This window comes from Chenopodium album, chromosome 1, assembly GCF_948465745.1.
Source record: "Chenopodium album chromosome 1, dcCheAlbu1.1, whole genome shotgun sequence".
Lineage (NCBI taxonomy): Eukaryota > Viridiplantae > Streptophyta > Magnoliopsida > Caryophyllales > Amaranthaceae > Chenopodium > Chenopodium album.
The window spans coordinates 53,082,172-53,090,045 of NC_137834.1; the positions used below are offsets into that span (position 1 = coordinate 53,082,172).

Here is a 7,874-nt window from a genome sequence, read left to right on the forward strand (position 1 = left end):
GTAGTTGCAATTCTGTCGCTAAATTGCGACGCTCTTATAAAATTTGCGACTAAATTGTAGTTGTTGGGGCTAAGTATTGTTTCTTTTTTTTTTTTTTGAAGAAGAAGTTGGGGTTAAGTATTTTGTGACTTTTTTAATTTAAAATTTGCAACTAAAATTGCAATTAAGTCGATAGTCGCTACCATTGTATTTAAAATTTTTTAAAATAGAAATAAATAAAAAAAACCCAAATAAAATTAATCACTAGTCTTTTTTTTCTTAAACGCTGAAGGCTATTTTCAGATATTCAACCCTCACGGCCTCACCATTGATCTTCATCTGCTTCCCCTGCGCCACCACGTCTCCTCTCAGGTAAGTTTAAACGCCTAACTTCTCTTCTATCTTTCTCTTATTGTAATTTGCCAACTAGGAATTTTAGGGGTATCATTGAATTTTTTGTCCAATTATTGATTTTAATTTGGTTTCCATGGTGTAATTGATGTCAATTAATGAAAAATCATTCAAATTGATTGAGTATGCTAAAAGCCCTAATTATTTTTAATGTAAAAATCCCGATTCTGGTTATTTTGTCCCCTTTTTTTTCCTATTTTATTTCCTGAAGAAGGGGGTTCGTTGGTTAGAGTGTAATTCTAATTGTAATGGGGTAACTAATGGATGGAGGGTATTTAGGATCGCTCGAACTTCATTGAATTCTGGTTTTGCTCTGATTTTGTTTTTAAACCTGATTTGCTGCTGGCTGGTTGTCATGATAATAATTGTGAGTGGTCGCTAGAATGGGTGCGACGCAGAAGCAATTGCAATAATGGGGTGTGAATCCAAGGCTGCTAGATGCGTGGCTGCTCTTTGCGCAGCTGCTGCATGGTTATTAGTTGTTGTTGTTGTTGTTGCAGGGTAATAGTGGTTTGGTGCGTGGTTGCGGTTGGTGAATGAGTGGGAGTTGAGTGTGATGTTGCTAGTATTGCGGGTGTGTGATGAGGCTGGTAGGGTATGTGAGAATAGGATGATAGCAAGCAAGGTCTGATGGGGTTGTTTGATGTGGTGATGTTTAATAGAGATTAGAGAGGGTGATGTGGTGTTAGTTAGGGGCTAGAATAACAAAAGGCTAATTGAGTGGGGAAGCATTTTTGTTTCTTTGTTGCTGAATTGTGAAAAACCTGCTTTGATGCATCTTGTCATGAGCTTCCCCAAGTATTATCTGTATAGCTTATTAGTGAATATTTTGTTCATGTGTTTGGAAAGATTGTTAGTGAATATTAGCTTTGAGTCTCTAATACGATGTGAAAAGCATGGCTGGTTGTGTCTCTAATTCTTTGTGTAAAGCATTTCATATTAGACCAGAGTTCCATTTCCTCTGTCCCGAGATAATTAGATCACTGACCTCTTACACGTGCATCCATAACTTTTTTTTATTATTATTTTTGTTATTATTTTTATGTAACTTTTAGCCAAAACCTATAACAAACCCTCCTTTCCTGTTGATATCAATTGATGCACCTCATTTGATTAGCTTATAAACCCGATTCCAGTTCTTTCCTATGCTCTTACACTCGCCTAGCTTGAATCTCTATGAGGTTGTAGGAGGATAAGAGTTGTGAAAACTGTGTTCAACTGGAGAGTATATACTTCCTTTTGCCCACATCAAGGTGTGGTTGGATAATATGTTATGTTTTTCTAGCAAGTTTTATCTGGAAGACGGAATCCTGAGATGCTATATACAGGGTCTGTGAACTATATTGTTGTATCTGCTGGTATAGACATTATTTATGTGTTCAGCAGACTATCTCTTCTCTCGTCCATTATCTCAAAACTACATTAGTGGTATTTTTAGAGGTGTTTTTAGAGCATACATACTTTGAGTAAGGCTGATTTTGTTAAGTTGATAATTTGTTGAATTTTGTTGTTGCTGCTATTGTTGCTATTAGTGTATATTAAGTTAATTTGCGATTTGAAGATAGGAGGATGGAGTGTGTGAAAGAGCTTCGGAAAAGTTTTTATGTAACAACTTAGTGTTAAAGCTGCTTCCTTTTGTTGAGCTGTTTTTGGTTAAGCTAAGGTTAATGTAATTTGCTAATCAGGAGCCTTGAGAATCTGTCAGCTTTATGTGGACTATTTATCTAGAGTTAGAAGAAGAAAAGCTTTCGAAATTAGCTTGTTGTGATATGTTACTCAAAGTATGTAATGTACTATACTTTTTTTGTAAATTGATAGCAGTAAATTTAGTATCTGTATAAGTAGATTAAATAATTTAGAGCACTTATCTGCTTGTTTTGTTACCCTCGTACACTTGTAAATGATTAACGCGGTATGACATAATGTAAATTGAAGTAGGTTTTGATGCCTTACCCTGTTGGAGAGAATTGTCTAGTTTGCAAAGGAGTTTTTGCTGAAATATTTAACAAATATTTGTTTACATTAATTATATTATTATGAGTATTGTTTTTTTTTTTCAAGTCTTTTAAATTTTAAAAATTGAGAGCATAGTTGATAATACATATCTTAATGCAGGGAGAATATATGGAAAAACTTGAGAAATATAAGAACAAAGGAAAATCATCATGAGATCGAAAAGGCTACATGAAAAAAGGAAAAATGGCTATGCACAAAACATTGAAGGAGATGACATCACTTGTCCAACAAAACTATCCTACTAAGCCTTCTACGTCTACAGTTACCCGTTCTCGTGATGCAACTAAATGATTTTTATTTTCTTGGTGGTAATTTTGTGAACAATTGATCTTTAATTTTTGGAGGCATATTTGTATATTGTCATTAGTTCTTATTTCAAGTAGCTTCCTTTATGTGGAAGAGGTTTATGAACCAATTAGTCATGTGGTTTAGAATATTGTTTTTTAAATACATTGATACAAAATTGATGATATTCTGGATATTTGAATATAATTAACATTTTGGTTATTTGAATTCATGCATGGGTACCATTTTTTTTTGTGATTGATATTGTTCATTGCTTAATCATGGTCTCAGTGTCTCAGTAGTCGCTAATCCATCGCAAGAAAATTAGTCTTAGTAGTCGCAAAAGTTTGGTCTCGTAGTTACTAATCCGTCGCGAAAAAATTAGTTTCAATAGCCACAAAAGTTTGGCCTTTTTAGTCGCAAATCCGTTGCAAAAAAAATTAGTTGCAAAATTTTGGTCTCGTAGTCGCAATATTTTTGTCTCGTAGTCGCAAAATTTTTGCAAAAGTAGTCTTAAAACATTGGTCTCCGAAGTCGCTAATCCTTCACAAATATTTTACGACAGACAATGATTTAGTTGCTAAAATTTGAAAGTTAGTCACTAAATGACAGTTGCAAAGTCGTTGCAAATCCATTGCTAAATTTGCAACTGTTCAAAAATTAGTCGCAAAAATGGATTTGCGACGAGGGCTTTGCCAACTAACCAAAGTAGTTGCAAATCCGTCGCAAATCCATTTTAGCGACGAATTTGCGACTACTTTGGCTGTCACTAATACCCTTTTTTCTTAAGCATGGTGATCATACCCGTTGCAAAAACCCTAAACCTGTTTAATCTATGTTGGTTGAATATTAATTCAAAAACAAATCTATTATTAGGGATCACTTGAATTATAATCATTTTAACCGAAACAAGATTATTGATTATCTTATTAGGCGCGATTACAAGTACAAATTCCCTTTAAACATGCATAAAAAGGCGTAATAATGCAATAATGATAAAAATATCAAACAACATAATAATAACAATAATGATAATATCAATCATCATAACAACCATGTTAACAATAAAGCATAATATTAATAGCAAGTTCCAAGACATGATACTAAAAAGATTAATAACAAGCCCTAGCACATAACTAAACATTAAAGATCAAAGCTTCATCCCTAACATGATACTATCATGATATAAGAAAGAAATAGGAAGCATCCTAAACATGATACTAGAAACATACATTGTATTAGAAATTTAGTTATTACCCTAAACATGATACTAGGAAGCAATAAAGACATCCTAACATGATAAAAGAAATTAAAATAATAATCAAAGCATGATTTGTATATCAAAAGAATAACAATTAATTTAATTACCTGGATCCTTCATATCTCTTTCTAATAACAAAATACATGCGTTAGTAACTTAAAGGAAAATAATAAATCAAACAATTAAGTTAAATAATTGAAATAGGGATTTGGGACAAAACCCTCAAAAATTATCAACCTTTCACGTCTAAGGCAAAGACAACTTTGAACTTCGCTAGGTGTGTCTAGAACTTGTGAATAAGGAATATTGTAAAAAGGGAGATTTAGAAAAAAGGAGAAAGAATAAGCTTCTAGCTTAAAGATAGGGAAGAATTAGAGAATTCTGGGTGATCTGAAAACGGAGGCTAAGGACCTTATTTATAGTAAAATATTCTGAAAACCGATAGAAAACAAATCAAGTTCCATTCGGAATAAAAAAATCATGTCGCGAACGATAAGAGCCAGCACTAGACAACAGGAACCAGCGCCAAGCGGCATACTTTGTCGACTGGCGAAAGGCTTGTCGCCTTGCGCTGAGTCAGAAATAAAATGCTTGTGCGCGAAATTCTCTTCTTAATATGATTAAGCAGTAAATTCCACGTTTATCAAATTAAAACCGGGTTTATCATAAAACACATATTTTATTCCAAGTAAAACTCCTTTAAAATGTAATTATCAGTCCTAATTCTATTAGAATTTAAAAGAACCTTCTAGGTTATTTCAGTAGATTAAAGTATATAGGAATAAAAATAAATAGGCTCTCCTCTAGATCATTGGGACGCATATAAAATTCATTTTTTGCCCCAATTTAGTACTTTGGCCATAACTTCCTCATTATTCATCGAAATTAGGCTTATAATATATCGTTGGAAAGCTCAATCTAACTACACTATTATTGGACCCTTATCATGGATCAAAATAAATTATACTGTGTATTTTCATAAATAGTGTATAAAAAGAACTATTTTTAAAAACAGAAAGAAAGAATTTTAATAAAAACAACCCATCACTAAACTTTTCACACTTTCACTTTGTTTGTTAATCAAATTACGTGAAAGTTATTAATCATTGAGTTTTATTTTGGGGAGATACATTTGGGTATCTACAGAAGACCCCACTTTGAATGAGTTTGGAGAAACGCAAGTTTCGAAAACAAAAGTCAAAGTAGCTATAGGGACGGAAAATGATTTAAAGCATTCTGCAACCCTAAATCATTCTTGTAACGCCAATACCTGCAAACTAGCATTAGTTCAAATAGATAGAAGAGTTAAGAAACATGTATCATGCACCGTCCAGCACACGTCACTAGAGTAACTGATTTGTTGCATTTTGTTGTGACGACCTCCACAGTGCCTCGTGAACGCCATCGTCGAAGACCGTTGCTTGTAACCATCCTCAACTGCTTGTGACAATCTTCCTCAATGCCTCGGGAATATTGTTAAAGGTGAACGTGCCTCGCCATCTTCAAGGGTTGTGGCAGTGCCTCATCACGGTTGTACCTCGCCGTTATAGATAATCTCCTCTTTATACATAACAACAAAAAATGAAATTAGGTACAAAATCTATGTATTATAATGAAATTCATAGCTTCAATTTAGAATATAATGCTAAAACCAATCTCTAATATCTAAAATTATTCCGACCAGTTGATATGACGAAATCAATTGATGTTGTATCAAGCTCCTTTGCTTCAAATCCTTATTATTTGTCTGTAAAATTAAAACAATAATGTATTAGATTTCAAAGAGGTTTAGCTGTACATACACACAAATTAAGTAATTTTGAAAGAAAAAATTGATTGAAATTTTTTTAAAAGAAGAATAATAGTATAATTATAAAAATTTCATGTCCATTTCATACATAATTCATCAATAAAACAAAAATTGAATTCCCATTATCCTAAGAATCGTATTGATCTGATAGAAGAATATAATGAAAAATGATGAAATAATTATTACCCTTTAAATTATAAAAACAAGAACTAATAAAATCTCATATCCAAAACTAAGTTAATATTGCTCAAAAAATGTGTTGATTACCTCTGTATCTTTCGAAATTTGAAATTAAAATGCTCTTGCTAAGTAAGACGATACAATCTAAACATCCTGCGGTGGTGGCTATGCAACAAAAGTGATGGAGTTCTACGGTGGTGGTAGTGGCGATGATGGGGTGATGTTGGTGCTAGCGTTGCTTAGGTTTCTTCGGCAAATAATTATCAGATGAGGACGAATCTGATTGCGATGGGATTCATAGGAACCGTTTGCCATGGAGAAAGAAATTCGAGGGTTTTGATTTGGGCTTGGAGAACCTCATGGGTTCGGAAATGGTTTTGAATTGAAACTCGAATGAAAAGGGGGAAAAGGAATTAATTGGAAGGTGGAGAGAGGAAGTAATTAGAGAAAGAAAAACCTCTGCATTTTATTGGAGAAGGAAGAAAGCGTGGAGGATCTAAGAATGAAGACAAGAAAAGATCCATGGAAGAGGAGTTGTAGAGAAAATGGAGAAAGAGGAGGCGTTACAAGCCAATTTAGGGACACTAGGAAGTTAAGGAGAATTAGGTTTTTACTAGTGGGGTGGTTGAAATAAAATATAATATGACAAATCAAGTGGAACTGTTATCATAGAACATCGTTCTATAATGTAAATCCATATTTTATTTTATTTATATTTTAATTATGGTAAACAAAATTAAACTATTCTTACTTTGGGGTGTTTTATTTGATTCAACTTATAAAGCTATTCTCTATCAAAGGCGTTTTATTTACTTCTAGAGAACGCCTATACAACTTAACAGTTGTGTGTCATGTGTTATTTTTTCCACTTATTGTGGTAGTTTCGACCAGGTGAGGAACCACCTAGACCAGGCGATAGGCCAAGGGTCTTAAATTCTCAACTTGTGGTAAGAGGGTCATACGGGACCTAGATAAACCAGCGCTTTGCGGAAGCCAACCCGCATTTTTTTTTTAGTCTAGCTTGCTTTCTTTCTTTTATGAGAGGAAATAGGAGGGGGTTTAATGAGTTTATTGAGTTTTTGTACAGGTTTGAAGGAAAAGAGTTACCTAATTTTGGAGAAAAGAGAAGTAGATATTTGTACTCATAGTGCTGTAGCGCGCCCGATCAGGCGTAGCTCTGCCCGACTGGGAACGAGAGATAAGTTGAAAAATCACCAATTTTTGCTCGACCGGGCAAAGGCGCGGCTGACTGGGCTCGAGATTTGACGAGTAAGGAACTTTTTCTTGCCCGATCGCGCGAGGAGCGCCTGACCGGGCGCGAGTATTAAAGAAATTCGAGGGTATAAATTGCCCGATCAGGTGAGAAAGCGCTCGACTGGGCGCGAGAGAAAAAGAAAAATTAGAAGGGGAACTCGCCCGATCAGGCTAGCTCGCCTGATCAGGCGAGCTGGCGCCCGACCGGGCGATAGGGCGCCCAAACGGGCGCAACAATACCTGGACTCTTTCCCCTTTCTTTTTTCTTCTTCTTTCCTCTTCCTCCTTTCTTTCCTCCTTATTTCTTATTTCCACCATACTTTCTCTCTCTAAAACCTTAATTTCTCTACCTTCTCTCTAAGATATCTTCTCCATTTCTTACCTAAATTCAAAAATAATTACACATTCTTACTCCTGTCTTCATCCACTACATTTCTACACCAAAATTCCCTAATTCCAATATAAAATTTTCATACCCATTTTTTGTTTATGGCATCATAGAGGGCAAGATCGGCTTTTGGGAGGAGCTCTAGTTTATGCAAGCAGTATGACCCGGAATTGCAACTACCACAATGGCTAACCATCTGAATTGCAACCCTGGAGCAAAAAGAAAGGCTTGAAAAGCTTTACGAGCGTGAGGTAATCCCTTCACGGTGGTTACACCGCTCTACTCTTCAA

The 7,874-nt window shown here is 34.8% G+C and overlaps 2 long non-coding RNA genes across 2 annotated transcripts; one reads left to right on the forward strand and one right to left on the reverse strand.

The window, feature by feature from the left end:
• The first annotated feature begins 234 nt into the window (after positions 1-234).
• On the forward strand, positions 235-2,919 carry LOC145586177 (uncharacterized). Its single transcript, XR_014100824.1, has 2 exons — positions 235-351; positions 2,506-2,919. It is a non-coding gene; the product is annotated as an uncharacterized LOC145586177 (long non-coding RNA).
• A 1,163-nt stretch (positions 2,920-4,082) lies between these two features.
• LOC145586232 (uncharacterized) lies at positions 4,083-6,548 on the reverse strand. Its single transcript, XR_014100862.1, has 3 exons — positions 6,030-6,548; positions 5,634-5,699; positions 4,083-5,512 (listed from the first exon to the last, which is right to left on the reverse strand). It is a non-coding gene; the product is annotated as an uncharacterized LOC145586232 (long non-coding RNA).
• Positions 6,549-7,874: the final 1,326 nt, after the last annotated feature.